Source organism: Rousettus aegyptiacus, unplaced genomic scaffold (genome assembly GCF_014176215.1).
Source record: "Rousettus aegyptiacus isolate mRouAeg1 unplaced genomic scaffold, mRouAeg1.p scaffold_m13_p_3, whole genome shotgun sequence".
NCBI lineage: Eukaryota > Metazoa > Chordata > Mammalia > Chiroptera > Pteropodidae > Rousettus > Rousettus aegyptiacus.
The window spans coordinates 152,000,936-152,022,414 of record NW_023416306.1 but is presented as its reverse complement, the minus strand read 5'-3'; the positions used below and the strand labels follow the sequence as shown (position 1 = coordinate 152,022,414).

General features: G+C 35.8%; 1 protein-coding gene and 1 pseudogene across 11 annotated transcripts in view; one reads left to right on the top strand and one right to left on the bottom strand.

Moving 5' to 3' along the window:
- NUMB (NUMB endocytic adaptor protein) overlaps positions 1-21,479 on the top strand; it is a 128,407-nt gene that overhangs the window by 35,997 nt on the left and 70,931 nt on the right. The window contains exons 1-2 of one of the 11 annotated variants that reach the window (XM_036218326.1): positions 1,876-1,886; positions 8,057-8,062. The exons of the other annotated variants lie outside the window; for them this stretch is intronic. The gene's annotated coding sequence lies outside the window, so the exon portion shown is untranslated. Of the gene's footprint in view, positions 1-1,875; positions 1,887-8,056; positions 8,063-21,479 lie in introns of those variants that run through there. 11 annotated transcript variants of the gene reach the window in all.
- On the bottom strand, positions 12,212-12,330 carry LOC118601265 (annotated as a pseudogene).

Here is a 21,479-nt window from a genome sequence, read left to right as displayed (position 1 = left end):
ATCTTTTTGTTGAAGTTCTCTACACTTCCCAAAAGTTCATTGAGCATCTTTATAACCAGTGTTTTGAACTCTGCATCTATTAGATTGCTTGACTCTATTATATCTGTAACTCTGTTCTGTTCTCTCATATAGTTTTTGCTTCTTTGTCTTCCCATTTCTGACTGCCTCTCCGTGTATGTTTCTATGTACTAAGCAAAGCTCCTAAGTCTCCTCGTCTTATTAGTGTGAATTTGTGAAGAAGGTGTCCAGTGGCACAGTCCTGAGAGGGATTCAGCTACAGGCCAAATTTAGCCCAAGCCTCTACCCCTTCAGGGCCACCTGTTAAGATTCAGCAAGCAATCCACAGATGCTGTGCTTATAGTTGCTTCAAAAGGGCACACCAGAAACCGTGGTCAGCTGTCTCCTCTAGTCTGAGTCTCGGCAAGGAGCACCTGACTCACTGAGGATATACCTAGATGTGGCTTGGGTGGAGCCTCGAGTTGGGGTAGGCGGGGTTCCAGGGAATCCCCTGGGCGGAGTGACCTCTGTTATCCAGTTTGATGACGCCACAGCTATGGCGGTGCTGTGTTTGGTGCACTGGTGTGGGAGCAATCTCAACAGGGAACAATGGATACCGCTGGCACTTCTGTACCGAGCGAGTCTTGGCTAGGCCCTCATTCCAACAGTGTCTCCATGTAAGTCCCTGGTGCCCCCTGTGCTCAGCCAAATAGGCACTGGTGCTCAGAGTGAGCAGCTCCATCACCACGAAAATTCGCTCGCGGACACGGCCCCTTTAAGTGGTGTCTGCTCCTCCCATAGCTGCTGCCGTAGCCACTGCTGCCGTAGCCACTGCTGCCATTGCTGCTGCTACAGCCTCCATCTCACTCAGCCGCTCAAGACCGGGCAGCCCCATGCCCTTGCCCCATCCTACCTTCTGCCGTTGCAGGATTTCTTGGATTTCTTCCTAGTTGTGTAGCTTGTTCATCCCAGGTGATTTTTCCTTGCTGCTGCCCCTTGTTTCCAACTTTGATTTGGTCGCCAGAGGGATGAACAGAGCTTCTATCATCTACGCCATTTTATTTTCTGAGATATTTCTTATTTCTTGAGGTAGGCCTGTGTTGCTATGAATTTCCCTCTTAGGGCTGCTTTTGTTGTGTCCCATAGATTTGGGGGTTTATTTCGTTTTCATTTGTCTCAAGGTATCGTTTGACTTCTTCCTTGATCTCGTTTAGCAGCATGTTATTTAGCCTCCATGTGTTTGTATGTTTTCAGTTTTTTTCTCATAATTGATTTCTACTTTCATGCCATTGTGGTTGGAGAAGACACTTGATATGATTTGAGTATTCTTAAATTTATTGAGACTTTATGGTCTCACATGTGGTCTGTCTTGGAAAATGTTTCATGTGCAATGAAAAGAATGTATATTCTGCTGCTTTGGGGTATAATGCTCTATAAGTATCAATTAAATTCACCTGGTCTAATTTATCAATTAAGGCCACTGTTCTTGATTTTGTCTGGAAGATCTATCCATTGATGTCAATAGGCTGTAATGTTCCCTATTATGACTGTATTTCTGTCCATCTCTTCCTTTATGATTGTTAATATTCGTTTTTACGTATTTAAGTGCTCCGCTGTTGGGAACAAAAATGTTTACAAGGGTTATATTCTCTTGGTGGATTGATCCCTTTATCATTATGAAATCTGTGTGTCTTTTATGATAGCCTGTTTTAAAGTCAATTTTGTCTTATATAAGTATTGCTATCCTGACTTTTTTGTTTGTTTCTGTTCGTATGAAATAATATTTTCCATCTTTTTACTTTCAGTCTTTGTGTATCTTTCAATCTGAAGTGGGTCTTTTATAGACAGTACACGTGTTGGTCTTGTTTTCTTATCCATTCAGCCACCTTGTATCTTTTGATTGGAGCATTTAATCCATTTACATTTAAAGTGATTATTGACAGTTATGTAGTTATTGACATTTTATTCATATTTGTGTTCTTTCTTCCTTCCTACTTCTTAAAGAAGTTTCTTTAAAATTTCTTGTAATACTGGCTTGGTGGTTTTGAATTCCTTTAGCTTTTCTTGCTTGGGAAGCTCTTTATCTCTTCTTTGATTCTAAATGATAGCCTTGCAGGATAGAATAATCTTGGTTATAGGTTCTTACTTTTTGTCACTTTTAACGTTTTGTGTCAATCCCTTCTGGCCTCAAAGCTTCTGTTGAGAAATCAATTGACATTTTTTGGGGATCTCCCTTGTAGGTAACTAACTGCTTTTCTCTTGCTGTTTTTAAGATTTTTCTCTTTGTCTTTAATCTTTGCCATTTAAATTATGATGTGTCTTGGTGTAGGCCTCTTAGAGTTCATTGTGTTTGGAGTCTCTGGATTTGTATGTCTGTTTCCTTTGCCAAGCTAGGGAAGTTTTCAGTCATTATTTTTTCAGAGAGTCTCAAGCCCTTGTCCTCTTCTTCAAGTATCTCTATTATGCAAATGTTATACTTGATATTGTCTTAGAGCCTCTGTTGCTGGATGAGTTGGGTAGGGCAAAGTCTCAGAGTCATCAGGGTGGGTTGAATGGTGTTTACTAGGCTAATGAAGATTCAGATTTGGCCAGTGGTGGGAGAGCTCAACACAGGAAAGTTGGCATTCACCTGCCAGCTGTGTGGGAGGAAGGCTCAACACAGGGACAATGTTGTCTGTCTACCCAGCCCTTGCCCTGAAGTCATACCCTTCAGTTTCTCCGGTATGTCTCTGGTGCCTTCTAAGCTTCTATCTCTCCTCTGGAGCCTAGGGTGAGTGCTGGAGAGTGAGTGAGTCTGTGCAGGGTCCCTTTAAGAGGACGCCTGGGTTTCCAGTAGCCTTCTGTCTAGCCAGATGGATGGAATGCCTGCTGATTTTCACAGCCAGGTGTTGTGGGAGCTCCTCTTCCCGGCGTTAATGCTCCAGGCTGGGGAGCCTGGCATGGGGCTGGGACCCCTTGGTTTTTAGGAGGGACCTCTGCTACTGCAATATCCTTCCAGATTCACAACCGCCATATGTGGATGTGAGTCCAGCTCATTTTGCGACTCCACTCCTATTACCAGTCTCAGCACGGAGGCATCTTTATATACTTAGTTATAGGATTTCTGTTCAGCATGTCTTTAGTTGGTTCTCCAGGTTAATTATCCTATAATTCAGTTGTAATTTTGATGTGTTCATGGAGATATCGAACCCAGTGTTTACCTACTCTGCCATCTTGACTGGAACCTCAGAATTTTTTTCAGTTTTATGGCTAAATAATATTCCATTGTATATATATACCACATTTTATGCATTCATCTTCTGATGGACACTTGAGTTGCTTTCACCTTTTGGGTATTGTGAATAATGCTGCTGTGAACATAGGTGTAGAAATATTTCTTTGAGCCCCTGCTTTCAATTCTTGTGGGTATATATACCCAGAAGTTGAATTGCTGGATCATGTAGTAGTTCCTTTAATTTTTGAGGAATTGCCATACTATTTTCTATAGTAACTGCCCCATTTTACATTCCCACCAACAGTGCACAAGAGTTCCAGTTTCTCCACATCTTCAACAGTTGTTGTTTTGTGTATCTCATTGTGATTTTTGATTTGTATTTCCCTAATGATTACTGTTGTTGAGCATCTGAGCATCTTTTCATGTGCTTGTTGGTACATGAATTTTTATTATGTTACTTAGAATCAGATTCATACCTACACAGGTTGAGGATGAGCTCAGGAGTTCATAAGCTTTATGAGGTGACTTTCCTGAGGACAGAGGGGGAAAGAAGAAAACAGTCATGCTTGGCTTGCCCACTTGGAGACAGGGCTCCACCAAATAGGGAGAAAGGTTCCCCAGGACTTTTACTTTGGAGGCTTTCCATTCTCAGACTCTCTTGCTGCTGCTGTCGCACCCACTACAGAAGACCCAGGGACTGAGACAGGAGAGTTTGAGGGAAAAGAAGAGTGGGGGAAAAAAATACCCCAGGGTTTTCCCCCACTTTCTCTGAGCTTTAAGAGTTCCCCTTTTGGGGCTTGAGCCAGAGCTAGAGGGTTTTTCCTCTGTCTCTCTCTGCCTGCACCATAATAAGTCACCTCTGGGTTTTGGCTTGTGCTGAGTCCAGGCTGAGGAGATACTAGAGGGAAAACATGGTCAACTCACAGGAAATTTGATAATACTTTGAATTCCGGTATTCTTCCTGGATCCACCTGTAATATTTACTCTTCAGAGTCTTCAAATAGCTGTTCATGCATTCTGTGGAATGCACTTACAGTTCAGTGGAAGATAAAGGGAGGCATATGTTTACTCTATTACAAAACTGGAGGTCTTCCCACAATTTTTATTTTAATATTTTATTTTGATATAATTTTAGATTTACAGGAAGTTATAAAAAGAGGACAGAGCAGTTCTGTGTTCCTTGTACCCTGTGTCCCCTAATGGTTACATCTCACGTAGCTGTAGCACAATACCTAAACCAGGAAATTAACATAATGCCAACTTTTTATTATGACACATTTCAAATGTACAAGAATGTTGAAAGAATAGTACATGGAACATCTGTATATCTCCCACTGATAATTCAATAACTTTAACATTTTGCCTTACTTGTTTTGTGTTTCTAACGTGTGTATTTTTTTCTGTGAACCACTTGAAAATTGCAGACATAATACATTCCTAAATACATAAGCACGCATCTTCTAAGATAAGGGACATTATACTTCAATAAACATTTAATAAAAGCATATTATTTTCTATATAACTTCAATGCCAGTATCATACCTGAGAATACTAACAATATGAATTTTTTGAACAGTAGTCTTAATGTTCTAGGGCTTTTGTTTTGAAGTGTGTTACCAACTCTTGAAGGCTTATTTAAACTGTTATTCAGAGAGATGGCCCTCCCAATGATATACTCGTGGTGATTATTTGGGTCTGCATGTAATTTAGAGCCTAGGGAACTCCCTGATTCTATGTGCTTATCCTCTCTCATTCTTTCCTCAGTTCAGTTTTCCCTCGGACTTCCTTCCAGTCCTCTGAGCAGCTACTCGTTACAGTAGTCTATCAGGAGATTATACATAAGTCTGGAAGTAGGCAGTTGCTCATGTTGCTTTAGTGGCTCAGTAGTGTTGAGGCTCATATCTTTGTGATTTGCTTGGCTTTCAAGTTCCTAAGATATCTGATACATCTCCAGCCGTCCACCCATGTTTAACGATGATGACAAAAGGTTCAAGCCAAGCAAAAGCTTTCCTTTTAGTGCTTCTAACAAGTCACTTCTAATGTCTCATGAGCCAAAGTTAGGTTATATGGTCCCTTCTAACTGTGGATAGCTTTTTGGCCTCTATAATAACAGGCAAGGAGGGAGAACGGCTCTTTGGGTAGCAAGTTAACAGAATCTGTCAAAATTATATGATTGCATTCATTTTACTGCCCTACAATGTTCAGCATATAGGTGCTTTATAATTACATAGTAACCTCTCACTGGGTACTGTGGGAAACAAAATGAATTTTAAATTTAGTTGTGAAAGTGAACTTTTGGTTGCATTTTGGGACCTTAGGATAAATGGTATTATGCTGTGAATCTCAATTTTTTTATGCTCAACGCTGTTTTAAGATTTAAACATAAGCATAAATCTAATTTATAACTACTGACTATTGTATAATATTCCAGTGTATATTTCTACATTTTCTTTATGCATTTCTCTAATAATGGATTTATGGGTGTAGCTTGGAAACTGCTAATACAAGTACTACTGCTGTAAACTTCCTTATACATATACCCTATTGACTTGAGCAAAGGTTTCTCTGTAGTATATACTGAGGAAAGGAATTGCTGACTTATGGTCTATATACATACTTAATTTCACTAAATATTGCCAGATTGTTTTCCAGAATGGTTGCCCCATTTATGCTCCCACCAGCAGTGTATGAAGGTTCCCATGTCCTTAAATCCTTACCAGTATTTGCTCTTATCCATCTGTTTAGTCTTTTCAATCTGATGGGTATAAAGTAGTATTTTGTTTTAATCGACATTTCTGTGATTGAGAGTGAGGTTGGGCATCTCTTTATTTACTTGATACCATTTGGGTTTCTCCTGCATATTGACTAAAAAATTACCCAGATAAATACAAATAGGCAAATATAAAAAGATCATCTAATACCCCCAATTCAGAGGTAATTGCTATTAACTTTGGCTATATTTTTTTGGTATTTAAATATTCATACATATACAAATTTATATAAACATAACAAATATGTATTTTTATTTATTAATAGGATCATATACACAGTTTTGTCACTTACATTTTTCATTTCACAATATTTTATGACCATTTTTTCATGCTGTTGGAAATTTTTCTATATCTTTGTAATAGGTGTATCATTACATTTTATGGACTTAAGTTATTTAATCTTTTATGGGACATTTATGCTATTTTTGGTTTTTCTCTCATTAACAATACTTTGGTGAACTGTTAATCAAGCCTGCATTTTAATTAAACAAAGCCATAGGGATTATGCTCTTGTTTCTTTTGTAAAACTGGGTTTATAACAAGTTGCAGGTTGTCTATTTTCTCCTTGGATTCTAGGGCAGTTATTAATGCTTCATTTTATAAAGATGACATCTAGCTCTTGATGTTCCAGGGCTGGAATGCAAAGATTTTCTAGTTGGGCCTTATCTTTCTCCTTTTCCATTTTGGCATGGCCAGGTTAGCATAGAAGGATAGTGCAAGAGTGGACTTGGGTCCGCATTTAAATGTCACTGTCCCTTCCGATGAGAGGGGATGCTAAACTGCAACTGTAAAGAACTCTAAATTGATGATTTTATTTTGTTTTTCAAAATGGTCATAGCTTTTTATAATAAAAATAAGAATGTTCATTGAAAAACGTTTGAAATTTGGAAAACCATAATGAAAATAAAATTTCCGTACTCCTACGCAGAAAATGATAACTGCTGTCACCATTTACATACTTTACCTTATATACTTTTAGATGCTTTTCTAGGTGATGTGCCTTGGCTCACTAGAGCCAATAATTAAGGAATTATGCAAGCCCAAATTATTGGTAACTTGATATTAGCTTTAGTGGCAGCAGTTACACCATGGAAATTTGCAAATGCCACAGGTCAGGGTTTCCCCCTCTGTGCCCAGTTCCATCCAGAACCAATTATTAGCATGCTACTGCATATATACATTATATCAATAAATATAGATCTACTTTTTTAATGGCTTCAAAGAAGTTCATTGTATAGATCAGTGGTTCTCAGTGTGGTCCTTGGGCCAGAAGGATCATTGTTAGCTGGGAATTTGTTAGAAATGCTAATTATTGGCCTCCACCCAGACCTGTAAAATCAGAAACTCCTCTACTGGGGCCCAGGAGTCTGTGGTCTTACAAGTACTTTATGTGATTCTGATGCATGCTGAAGCTTGAGAACCACTGGTGTAGATGTTCCATAAATTATCTGATTAGTCTGATGATTTCTGTATGATAAATTCCTACGTATATGTTCATTTAAGTCTTTAGATGCATATTGGCAAATTGTGTTCTAAAAAGGCTGTATGAGTTTTCATTCTCACCTGAAGTGTACATCAATTTCATTTTAGGTTCTCTTTCCATACAGAACAAAACAGCTTTGTTAAAGATCTTCTCTTTTAGCTATGTCCTTATTTATTTGTCCATCCTAAAACTCAATTCAGTTTTATTGTCTTCAACCATAAAATACTTTAATGTTATTCACACTTTTAAGAAGAGGACAGTTAAAACAGAACTATGCCTTTGTCTCCAGAATACATCTAGCATAATGTGTGGCTGTGCCTGAGTACCTACTTTTAATACCTGTGTGAATAATTAGACCATGATTCTTTCCTTACCTCTGACTCTTCACATCATTCTGAAACACCACTTTAAAATGGATTAAGACCTGCTTTTTGTGAAAGTTGCTGCTAATGGTGCCAAGCTGTTAGAAGTTGGTGGTGGCAAGGTAGAGGCAGAGGTGGGGGCAGGGTGGGTGGGGAGGGGATTCCAGCAAGAATTTGTGACTCTTCTTGGCTTATTTAGACAATAAACTATAAGTGCTTTATCTTAAAGACTTAGATTAGGAGACAGAATTTATAAGTATTGGTGAAAAGAAGGATAATTTAGATAAATTTGCCCCATTTTATTTGCCCTGATAGTTGACATCAATATTCTTCATTTTGAACTTTTATCAAAGAGCAGTTGCAAACACTAAAATTGGACTTTATCCCAACTTTCATCCTTAAGGGGCTTTTTTTCCTAGAATGATTACTTTGGACTTAATTAATTTTATGATGGCATTAATAGAGTCTGCCAAATTGCCAAGTTTCCAGATTTATACAACCACAGAAATAATTTGATTATTTAGTAATTTAATGCCTTAATTAAGCATTTAATAATTTTATTCTTATTGATATCTCCAAAGTTCTTGACCCAAACAGTTCTCAGAGATACTGCTCTTGAAAGAAATGATGAACATGGGAGTTGAAGTGATAACCCCCTTATTCTCTGATGTTTTATCTTACCTTCCACTACAGTATGGTAGCTTGGATAGCTACCTGAACCTTAGTCAAGCCACCTAATTACTTTGTGCCTCAGTTTTCTTACCTGCAAAATTTGTGTTACCAACACTCATCTCACAAGATTGTTACTAGGATTAACTGCAATATGATACGTAATGTGCATAGCACAGTTCTCATAGGCACTTAGTAATTGATAGATTCCTTTTAATTTCTCTTACTATAAAAGTGTTCTTCATAGTTCTCATCTTTGGTTTTTCCTCTCCTTACACCAATAGTTCTTACCCCTTTTTGGGGTCTTATCCTCCTTTCAGAATGTGACATAAATAATGATCTCTCTTACCAGAAGAATGCACATGTCTATTAAACTTTACCTGCAGTTTTGGAACTTTATAGACCCCCACCCTGAAGCTCACCTGAACCAGGTTAAGAATCTTCGCAGAACATCTTCTTGGCAGACTGACCAGTTTCCTGGCATCATTGTCATCTCAGTGTAGATGGCTCCTAAACCTGGTTCTCTGTCTTGTGAACCTGTTGGACATATTTATCAGGGTATCTTTATGTAATAGAGACTTAATAAGTAAATGGAGGGACAAATCACATTTTAATTATTGATATTATAGACTAAATTTTACGACAGTGTATGGCTAGACTTAAAGAGCTGTGCTCACTGTAAACTACAGCTAATAAAGCTAAGTGAGGTTGGATATGAAGGCACAACTGTCTAATTTCCTGTGGTATCCATTGAAGCTTACTTGTAAACTTGTGTAAGGGTTTTGGTCACATATTCCAGCTGGGAAGTTAGTTTCCAAGGAACCACCAAATGTGGTAACTTCTTTCAGATTACAAGTTATAACCAAAATGTTCATCGTTTCCCTTTTTAGTGTTATCATGGCTTGTGTTTGTTATTAGAACCTCGTGCCTTCATCCCTTCCACTCCTACTTTCCACAGTTTTAGTTAGGACTCTAATAGTTGCAGGGACAGAAACCCAGTTTACGGGGGAGAAAGAGTTATTGGCTCAAGTAACTGAATAATCCTTATCTCTGATTTAGCAGAGATTAGGGGCTCAAATGACTGTCAGGGGCTCTTAGTTTTATTTCTTATTTCTCAGCTCTGTTTTTCTTTGTCTCTTTGCCTTCTAACACAGGTAGCTTTCTTCATGTAGTCAGGGAAGATGGCTGCAAGCACCTCCAGTTTATATTGGTTTTATATTTGCCACCTAAGAGAAAGAGAGGTAATCTTCCCCATAGCATTAGGAAAAAAAAAAAAAAATCCCGAAGAAGACTGGACTTGATTGCTTACCTATATAAGTGATTCTCAAACTGTGGTCCCTGGACCAGTACCATCAGCATCATCTGGGAACTTGTTAGGAATTTAATTCTGATGCCTCTTTCCTGACCTAATGAATCAGAAACTTTTGTAGTAGGGCCCAGCAATCTGTGCCTTAACAAGCCCTCCAGATGATTCTGATGTATGCTAAAGCTTGATAACCACTGATCGGTATCATTGGTGTTCACAGCTGTCTGAAACAAGAGAGAGAGAGAATTTTTGCCATTGAAATAGTGGTTATATTATGGTCTCTAACAAGCACAACTGGAAATTTATTTTAAAATTTAAATTTCTGCAAGATTTATTATCTTTTTGTCATTCACTTCAAGCACTTCAGTTCTTTTTAAGGAGATGAGTTTCTCTAATTTTTTAATGATACTGTCATCAGGAAAAAAGGAAAGCAAAGTAGCATTTTTTGGTGCCATCTATATACCACTCAGGCCAAATATGTTTATACTTGGTGCTTTAATCCTTCACACAATGCTATAAAATTGGTCATAATTTTATGTCCCTATTGTTGCTGAAAGAGATTTTAAAAGTTGCTGGAGGTAGTGTATCTGATAAGCAGAAAAGTCGAAATCGAATGTAGACATTCCATAAGCATTTTTTACAGGGCCTACTGTGCACTGGGACCTGTTGGAAGTATTGAGGACAATGATGATTAAGATCTAGCTTTTGTCCATAAGAAACTCAGTCTTATAAGGGAGATAGGTAGTACCGGGTCATGATTCTTATAACAAAGCTATCCAAAGAGTGTTTTGGGAAACAGTGGCGGGAGCATCTGACTTTGCTTTGGAGGATTGGGGAAGGCTTCAAAGAACGATATGATCTTTGATGTTTAAATAGATAACATTTTAAAAATTCTTTTGATAAACACAAAAATCTCATTCTGCTTTCATGTTTAATGAAATTTCAAAATAAATTAATCACTGTTTCTAAAAGCAAATTAAAGCAATGATAACTTTAAAATGTTTTTTTCAAACTACATTTGCCCTCTATCCCAATATTCTAATGTGTTCTCAAAGGAGGGCTTGTTTTAGCGCTTCGTAATTTAAAAGCTCCATTGTATGTGGTTTAGATGTATCATAATTTATTCAGCCAATTTTCATTTTCTTATATTTAAGTTTACAATTTTTTTTTTAGTATAAATGGTGCTACTGTGAACATTTTTTATATTCATCTTTGTATGTTTGTATTATGCCTTTAGTATAGTTCTGAGAAATAGAATTGCTGGACCAATGTTTTTATCATGGATTTATATTTCTTCCTTTGGCATCTGTCATTATTTTGTTGTCCTTTGTTTTTAAAATGCTCTTTACATATTATGTCTTCATAACATGGATTATGTTATAAGGATTTTTGTTATATTTGTTTTCATTTTTGTTGATAAGTAGATAAAACATAGGTTAATTTTTGGTGGTCTTTTGGTATGTAATCCTGTAAAGTATCACATGTAAAAAGTAAGGTGATAAACATTACTCGTTTGTCTCTGATAATTTAAGGTAGTGTTTTGGAGAGGAAAGAATACCAGTGGAAATCAGGAGATGTGTACACACACACACACACACACACACACACATATACACACACACATGCATATGTACATATGCATGTGTGTGTGTATATATATCATAATCCTATTTTAAGCAGTGACTATTTAATCATATAATTTTAAAGTTGTTTTCATCATGTACGTATTGCCCACCTTATTAAGTAAAGGAGAAGATATGTATAAAATGGAGGCCAGAGACATTATATGACTTATTTAAAGTCATATACTTTGAAAGTGGCAGTCAGGTTTTTAGCACAGGTCTTCTGACTTAAAGTTCCACGTCCTATTGCAGTTTTTCAGCCCTATTGGAGATATGATGTAGAGAGCAAAAAGAGCAAAAGAACTGTAGAACAAAAAGTAAATATGTGACACCAAATAATGTATCAGTTTTTGCCATGATACCATAGTCTTAACAACAACAACAAAATACGTGCCATTGAATTTCACTCCCTATCCCAAACAAGTTAATAGCAGAGATTAGGGTGGAATTTTAAATGTATGAAAGAATGGATTCTTAGATGGATAGGAGAATACTGATAATAAAAGAGAAAATTATAGAAATGGTAATATAGAGGGAGAAGAACTGTTTTCATAGATAATACTAGGATATTGGAGGATACAAGTAGAAATGGAAATACTAGAGAATAGAAACAATGTTAGTTCAGTGGCTTTTTGTCTCTAAGCAAGCTTTTTTCTTCCTTCATGTAGAGTTTTCTTATGGTGATTTTTTTTTCTTTTTCTTTTTCTTGGTGAGGTAACCCTTGGTTGACCTCATAGGTTGCAAGGACCTTGTCAGCTTACAATCTCTTATTTATTTATTATTTTTTCACCTATAGCACCTGGCCTTCTTAGGTGGTCTCCCATACAAGTACTAACCAGGCCTGACCCTGCTTAGCTTCTGAGTTCAGATGGGATCGGGCTTGTTCAGGCTAGTATGGCCTTAGACGGATGGAGCTGATTTTGGACACACATAAACACATCCCACCTAGAGTTATAAGTCTTATTAATGGACTATTATTAGCTTACTAGAGTGATTCCAGAATGATTCCAAGGTTCACAAAGGTATTCTAGTCATCTTGGGGACTTTACAGACACAGCTAAATTCTGGGAACTGAGTTAGAGTTGAACAAATGGATAAATGTTAGATAGGCCATGTAGCAAATTAGCTACTTTGTTATCTTCAATTGCTTTATATATAAATGAAAAAAAAAAACCCCACCATATCTCTTGATGGTTTTGTTGGTCTTGAAAATGGTCTCTATCTCAATTGCTTACTATATTCAGCTGACTTTATGACATTTTGTCAAGGAATAAGTACATTCAAAAACAATATAATGTAAGATGAGAATTTATTATTTGGTCACAATGATGGGAATTTTTTTTTTATATATAGATAGCCATTGTATATTCTGACATTCAGAATACAAATTTTTTACTCATTTAAATTTGATTTTATCTACTTTTAACTTCTAGCAGTAGCAAAGAGAGTGGCTAGCTTCTTGGATGAGAGAACCCCCCCCCCCACTTTTTTTTAAGAAAATAAAGTATAGGAGGGAATTTCTTTCAGTTCTTAAGGTGAATATGAATGAGTTTCTGGAATTTATATTACATTTGGAATTTTCAAAAGTTCTAAATATTTTGCTTCTGTGTAGTATGGTAAAGCAAATGTCAGCTTATTTTATAGCAATGGGAATATTGGTCACAGTAAATTATTTTTTCATGTAATTTGTTCCTAGTGAGTTTAAGTATGTTTTATAACCACATAAACTAGTGATCTGGCTTGTAAGATTTAACATTTTTTTCTAGGATTTGTGAAAATTCTTGGAATTTTGTGGAAAACAAATTCAGTAAATATTGTTGTTTCACTCTTTTATTTGAACCACTGTTCTTAGTAGGGGATATTAATCTTGCCCTTGAAGGGACTTTTGATCTGATGTAAAATAAATTAACTGATTGAATGTGTACCTGTCAAGTTTCTTCTTTAATATTTGATTTACAGATTATTAAAGGTGTAAAACTGAATTCTCAGACCCACAATAGGGAGAGAATACTGATATTTTAAAGAAATAAGAATAACTTATTATGTATATCATTTATTCTAATAAATTTTACCAAATTTGCTTTCTGCTATAATAATCATTATAAATTTTATCTCACGAGGAAGTTATATCTTATAAGCGAGAAGTTTTCCAGAATTTTCGTTTTAATGGTAAGGTTTCTTCTATTAGAATTCTTACTAACAAAACATCTGATAGATTGAATGTCTTTTATTACCTTTTTTTAACTATATAATCTCTATGATTAGAATTTGGCTGAGCATATATCAGAGTTCCAACAAAATGTTTGTGGGTTGCTAGATACTGAGGGCCTTTAAAATCTTTAGATTTCACTATATAGAACAAATTTTGAATTGGAATTTTCTTTATTTCTGTTTCGTTTTTTTCTGTCAGTTTCCTGGTAGAATTGAGTTAAGGGTCAGGGATTTTCTTCTGGAGATCAAGCAGCCTGTTCTTCCCTTAGGAGAGTTATTCAAAGTCTTCTTTTATTTTGTGGTATGTGCTTACCAGGCAGAGTAGCCACTGTATTCTAGTAAGAAAATCTATTGCCAAAACACCCACTAGAGCAGAAAACTGACCTACTTAATGCTGACAAGTTAAAAAAAAATTCTGTGGGATTGTACTAGCATTGGATCAAATACTTCCTTCTCTTGGGATGGGGATAGAGAAGAGGATAAAGAAGGATAGTGAATTGCTACAGGGGGGTGAGTAATACAGTAAATGAATATTTAAATACCTGAAATGATTTGATTAAAAGCTGTTCATTTGGTACAATTCGAAGGCCTCTAAAATTTAGCAGTTCTTAAATCACTTTAAACTTTAAAAAAAGGCATAGGAAATTTCTAGGGCTTTCATGCTAATAATCTACAAACGCCCTTTAGATAAGGTTTTTAGCTAGTATTTCATGAATAATTGTTTTTTTGCAGAATATGGTAAATTTATTTTAAATTTCTTTCCAGTTTATTTTATCAGTATAGTGCATTTTAGAATTTATAAATATTGAAATGAAGAATGTTTGGAATATTTATTTGTAGCAAGCGACTATAGGCCTTAACTATCAAACTTACTGTTCCCACTGTTAACCTAATTTCACTACTCTCAGTATAACTAGCATCTAAATGTTAGGGCTATGCTGTCCATTACAGAAGCTATTACTAGCCATATATGGCTATTTAAATTTAAACTAATTAAAACCAAATAAAATAGAAACTAGCCACATTTCAGGTGCTTACTAACCAAAAGTGACTAGTTGCTACCACATTGGGTAGCACAAATACAGAACATTTTCATTATTGCAGACAGTTCTGTTGAGTAGGATTATTCTAAAGGCTGCCTCATTCTGTCGTGCTCTACTTCAGGGTGTCCCAGCCTTGGCACTATTGACATTTTGGGCTGGATCATTTTTTGTCGTAGAGGCCTTGTAGGATGTTTAGCAGCATCTCTGGCCTCTACCCACTAGATGCCAGTAGCATCCACCCAGTTGCGACAACCAAAAATGTCTTCAGACATTGCTGTATGTCCTCTGGGGAGCAATGTCAACTTTGAAAACCACTAATATACTTATATCTGTTCTGTATCAGCTAGCTTTTGTTTCATAAAAAGCTTAGTGACTTAAATCATTTACTAGTTCATGAGTTTGTGGATTGGCAGTTTGGTTTGGTTGTATTGATCTCTATGGCTGTTGATGGTTTGGCTTTTGGAAGAATAGCTTGGCTCATATGTTGGTTGGCAGGCTCTGGCCAGGGTAAGTAAGAGTAGGGAATTTGTTTTCCACGGGGCCTTTCCAGCTGGCAGATTTAGTCACCTGGTGGCTCAAAGTTCTAAGAGTAGCGAGAGAGGACAAATTCCAACGTGCAAGCACTTTTATAGTCCTTGGTGACATTTTCCAACATCCTATTGGCCAAAGCAAGTCACATGGCCAAGCCCTTATTCAAGAGGTAGAGAAATAGATTCCACCTCTTGATAGGAGGAGTAGCAAAGTCACATTGTAAAGGAGTGTGCATAAGGAATGGGAGGAATTATTATGGCCATTATTACTCACAGTGTACTGCTGTTATTATCTGGACAATACAAGGACCTTATTGCTCTTTCATTCCACTTAACAGTCCCCTTTAATTTTCTTTTTTGCTTTGTTTTAATTTTATTATTTTAGTTATTTAATTTTACTCACATATTTCCTCTTTGTAAGAGTCATGATTCTTGTGTTATGCTTCCATTTGAGATTATTTTCTTCATAGACAATTCTTTTTAGTGTGAATCTACTGGTAGTGAATGTTCTGTTTTTGTCTGAAAGCACTTTTTATTTTGTCCTTATTTTTGAAGGATATTTTTATTGGCATAAAATTGGAGGTGGGCATTTATTTTCTTTCATCCCATTGTCTTCTCATTCCTTTGTTTTTGTTAGAGAAGCCATGTCTTTGGTTTTCATCAGCTTTCAATAATACCTCTAGGTGGTTTTCTTCATATTTGAGATGTTTGAGTTCCATAGACCCTCTTGAATCTGTTGCCTGATGTCTTTTGTCAGGTTCGGAATATTTCTTCTGATATTGCTTCTGCCCCACTCTTTCCCTCACTCACTTCTGGGATTCTAGATATCTGTACGTTAGAGCTTTCCCTGTATCCCTTGTTTTATGCACTTTTCTGTCTTTTTCTTTTTTCTGTTTTTCTTCTGGATGATATCTTTTGACCTGTTTTCTAGTTCATTTAGTGTTCAATCTGCTATTAACAAGCATCCATTTATTATTAATTTCTTATGTATTTATTCTAGAATTTCAATTAAATTATTATTTGTTTTTATAGATTATAGTTTCTGGTGAAATTCTCACATTGTCATCTATATATTCTTGAAAATATTAATCACAGTTATTTTAAAATCTGTGATAATTACAGTATCTAGATCCCCTTTTCGTCTTTTTCTGTCATCTGCTTTTTCTCTTGGCTTTCATTCATTTGGTTCTGACTCATAGCATTCCTGGTCATTTAAAAAACCAGTATCAGACTAGAGGCTCTTGGTGATAATATTGTTTTCTAGAGAGGATTTAATTTTTTTCTGGTAGTAGTTAAAAGTAGGAGTAGATGACCTTCATCCAATACATTCTTGAAATGACTTGCGTCTTTGTTTTAGGTTTCTTAAGGGCTGATTTAAAGCTAGTTTCCTTACTCCAAGAGTGTTGTCTTCCAGAGGTATCATATGAAATCCTGGGGCGTTTGCCAGGGCCTCTCTTTCTCATTAGGCCTTGAATTTTTCTTTCGCTTAGCACAGTGAAGCTACCAAAAGTTCTGCTTACCTTTTTTGCTTTAAAATTGGCACTTTGCTTATTCTACATACGGGTTAGGATTCAGAAAATATCCTGAAGACAAAAGCAGAACAGGATGTCCAGACTCACTTTTCTGTGGTTGCCTTTTCTCTGGAACCTTAGCCCCTCAAATCCTGCCTGTCTGGATAAGCCCTGAACTCCATTCTAACTCTGCAGCCATGTGAGACTGCCGAACCTCTAGTCTGCAGCTAGTTGCCTCAGGAGGCCAGAGTGGTGTGCAATGTCAGGCTTAACTCTTTATTTCCTTTTTTTTCTGGTATTTTTGCTTCTCGCATCCTGACTGCCCTCTGTGTGTGTCATTCTTTGTTTCATTTGTTTTTAAATTCAGTTTTTATAGTTTTGAATTGGTATGATACAGTCTATTCTTGTAATTTATAATGGATGTCTCTATTTATTGAATAATGTATTAAACAATATTAATAACATAATAATATTATAAATAATTTCAAGCATATAGTAATCATAACAGTGAAATTGACATATGAGGATCCTGCTCTCATGAAGTTTATATTCTTGTATGGAAGAGAGGAAATAAGTACACATTTATTTATGTTGTGATAAACAAGTAAAGGAGAATTACAGGGTATTATGAGCTTTTTATAGAGATTTAGTTTAGGTGAGAGGAGGTGGTCAAAGACAGCTACTACTTTGAGGAAGTGATTTGAGCAGAGCTCTGACAGATGAATGGAATTAATTTAGGGAGAATTAAGAGGTTATTAGAACTGTGGATTAGAAACCTTGAAGTAAAAAGAAAGATGGCAGGTTTAAGGCATCCAAGAAGGCCAGTTTGGATGGCCTGATAGGCATGCATTAATTCTGCCAAGTTTTGTAAACCTTACCAAGAATTTTCTTATTCTTTTTTTACTCTTTCTTCCAGTCATGTTCTGATCATTGGTATGACTGTAATTCACCTTCTGTCTCAAGACAGAGTTACTTTTTTTGTTTGTTTAGTTATATATTCACTATGAATATATTAGATGCCTTTTGCATGCAAGGCTTTAAATTAGGTACCAAGATTGATTAAAGACAACATGGATCATTGGCTTTAGATTCAGACAAACCCGAGTTTAAATGTCAGCCTATATGTTAGCTGTGCAATTTTGCATCACTTACTATCTCTGAACCTGAATTTCTCATGTGTTAAATACTAATAATAGAGGTGATACTAGAAGGATTAAATTAGCTAATTGATAAATGCGCTTAATAAATGGTGACCCTCTTTACTATTACACAACCGTAAATCATGAACTCTCACGGTACCTAAGTGTATGGCACTTGACATACACCAATAGTTATAATACACATAAAATATCATTTAATATTAATCATTAAATGCTATAAGAAGTGAAATAAATGGTGATTCAGAGGGAGGAGATAGTATATTCAGACTTGGAGATTATGACCGTGTAATGATGAATGTAATGGGTGTAAGACTTGGAGCTAGCCATTTTTAAAAGTTAGACATAACTGTATCATTCAGGCTTATCACCCAATCTTCTGATTTGCCCCCTGCAGCCTATCCCACCTCTGTCTTCCGTGTCTCTATAAGTGGCAACTCTATTCTTCTGATTGCTCAGGTCTGTAACCTTAAGGTCATCTTTCACTCTTCACTTTGTCTATGCACATCTAACTCATTTACCAAACCTGTCAGCTCCACTCTTAAGTTAAGATAGATCCAGAATTCTGCCACTTTGGAAAGGTCCTGGAAAATGATGAGATGATTTTAAATTTAATCATTTGGTGATTTCTCTTGCAACTGCTGCTCCAGATGTGGTCTCTAATGGTGCTGAGAGCACACATGGAAAGTGGGCTATCTCTCTAACCTATCTTCACTGCTGTCACTGATCTAAGCCACTGTCACCTCTCACCCGGACTAGTTTAATAACCTCCTAACTGGTTCCAGCTTTATGATTGTTTACAATAGAGTAGCAAAATGATCCTTTAAAAATATAAATTTTATTATTCATTTGCTCAGAACCCTTCAGCGGCATTCCTCTTATTAGGAATAGAAGCCCAAATACTTGTAATATTCCATGAAACCCTTTGAAGCTGTCTTTCTGACCTCATTTCCTGCCCTGCCTTCTCTTACGATGCTGTAACCACATCATCTCCTTGCTTTTCCTCTAACACACCGAACATAGTTCTGCTTCATGACCTTTGCACTTGCTGTGGAATCCTGTCTCCCACCTATCTACTTGTGCTGGCCCGCTCACTACTCAATCCTTTCAGATCTGTCTGCTCAAATATAACTTAATGAGCAAAGCCTTCCCTTATGTAGCCTTTTCAGAATGGCTTTCTTCATTTATTAATATGCACTTAAAGTTTCTCTATGTCTTATCATGGCTTGATAGCTCATCTCTTTTTAGTGCTGAATAATATTCCATTCTTTGGCTGTATCACAATTTATCTATTCGCCTACTGAAGGATATCTTGAAGTCTGATTTTTTTCCCTCTAGAATTGGTTAAATCTGGCAAGATAGAATTTAAAACACATTATGTAAAGGTTTTTTTGAGAATCAGTTTAATTTTGAGTATAGAAAACTCTCAAATTCAAGATAAAAATAACTATAAACAAATAATGAACCCTAGTTTGTAGGCTGATTTTTTTTTGTAATGGTATGAATTGGCAATTTAAAGCTATTTTCTATCTAGTCTAGAATTGAACAAATGAATAAGTGTATTGAGTATAATGGGAGCCAGGGTGTTCATTATTGGAGAAGGGAGTTTTATATATGGAAAAGAAGGCTAGAATGAACCCTATGATGATGGATTTGAATTAGAGGTTATGAAGTCATGGTTTTTCATATTTATATAAATATAGAGAAATATTCATGTATGCACATATACATATATTTCTCTTATAGACATACATGTATATTTGTATGTACATGTATGTTGTACACATATGCTTATGTGTGTATGCATGTATATTCCAGTTTGTTTGCTAAGAGGACCTAGAAGCAATTACATCTTTCATAACAATAACACACCTAACTCCCATCTGTTAGTTTCTAAATGGTTCTCCACTAAAAGGAAACCAGAACTCCTTGAAGAAATGGCTGATCCCAGGAAGAATTAGATCAGGGAAAGTATAGGAGGAGTCTGGAACATATTATTTTACAAAGTAAGAAGGTAATCAAAGAATGATAGGGACGTGTCAACAAAAGGAACAAGAACCTTTAGAGAAGCATCCAGTGGCCAAATAAATAATGATAGTCATAGATTAAAGCCCGTTGAGAAAATAATATCTGTAGGTCTATACAAATATAAGTAAATGAATGAATGAATAAATGAATGAGGGAGAAGGGAGAGGTCTTCCTTAAAAAAGCAAATACAAATGTAGAACTGTTGAAGTTAGAAAATAACCAATTTAGAACAATTAAAATTGTATTTTCACACCAAAACTGTTAGGTGAGAGTTTGATGAGGAATATGATGTTTACACAGCCTCAAGATTTTTACTCGTTACAAAGAGAAAAACAGTAACTTCACAGTGGAGAACTTGACAGGTACCCCTTAACCAAATGATCAAAGTAAGGCACTGATAATAGGATCCACAAACTTCTTGCAGCTTCTAATATGATACAGTGAGAAAGATTCAATGTTACTTTGTGACACTCCTACAAAAAAGTATAGCCTGAATTTAAACATATGGGACCATCAGACAAACCTACATTGAGGGACATTCTACAAAATAACTGGTCTGTATTCTTTAAAGATATCAATCTTAAAAAATAGACTGAGGAACTGTTCCAGATGTTAGAATTCTAAAGAGATATTACCAGCAAATGCAATGCATTATCCTGAATTGGATTCTGCACTAAGGAAATCAGTAGCTTTAAAGGCCTTTTTTAAGGCAATTACTGTATTTGAATATGGAGTGTAATTATATAATAGAAATTTTAATATTGATACAATACTGATTTGGTTAGCTATCCTGTGATTAAGTGAATGTTCATATTCCTAGGAAAATACATAGAAATACGGAGGGCTAAAAAGGTACAGTATCTGAGCCTTACTATCACATGGTTCAGAAAAAAATGTATGAGAAAGAGAGAATGATAAAGTAAATGGAAAAAGACATACATAATTGGTGGTATTTGCAAATTTTTCTCTTACGTTATATAAAGATAAAAATTTAAAATTGCTAAATTAAAATCTTCACATATCTGAGTTGTGAATGAACCAATTCGACCTTATTAGTTATTTATAAGATTCATTAAAAAAGGAAAAAAGTTATTCTCATCATTTAGAGAAAGTAAAGTAGTGGAGGAAATGCTGATGATCAAGTATAAAAATCCAAATCGTTAAGATACAGAGCAGAAAGACCTGAATTTTTTTGTTTGGAGTTTATTGCCTGGTAACCTAGAGCACGTCATGTCCTGTATTTATTTTCTTAAACATTTATAAAGTGCATATTTTAAAAATTTTCTAAATATTTCATATATATGTTTTCTGCAGAAATAGTGTTTTGTAGAAATTAGAAGGTCTTTGATCCAGACGAACAGGACACTTGTATAAAATTACTAAGAAAATTTGAAGGCCATTTTTGCGAATATTTGTTAAAAAGGGATTTTTTTGGAGGGTTGAGAGTTCATTCTTTATCAAATCTTTGAGATACAATGAACACAGTCATTTTAATAATTATTTTTATGTAATGTAATTTTAATAAAAAATTCAATTATTAGACTGGTGACATTCATAAAAACTCACCTTGATAAT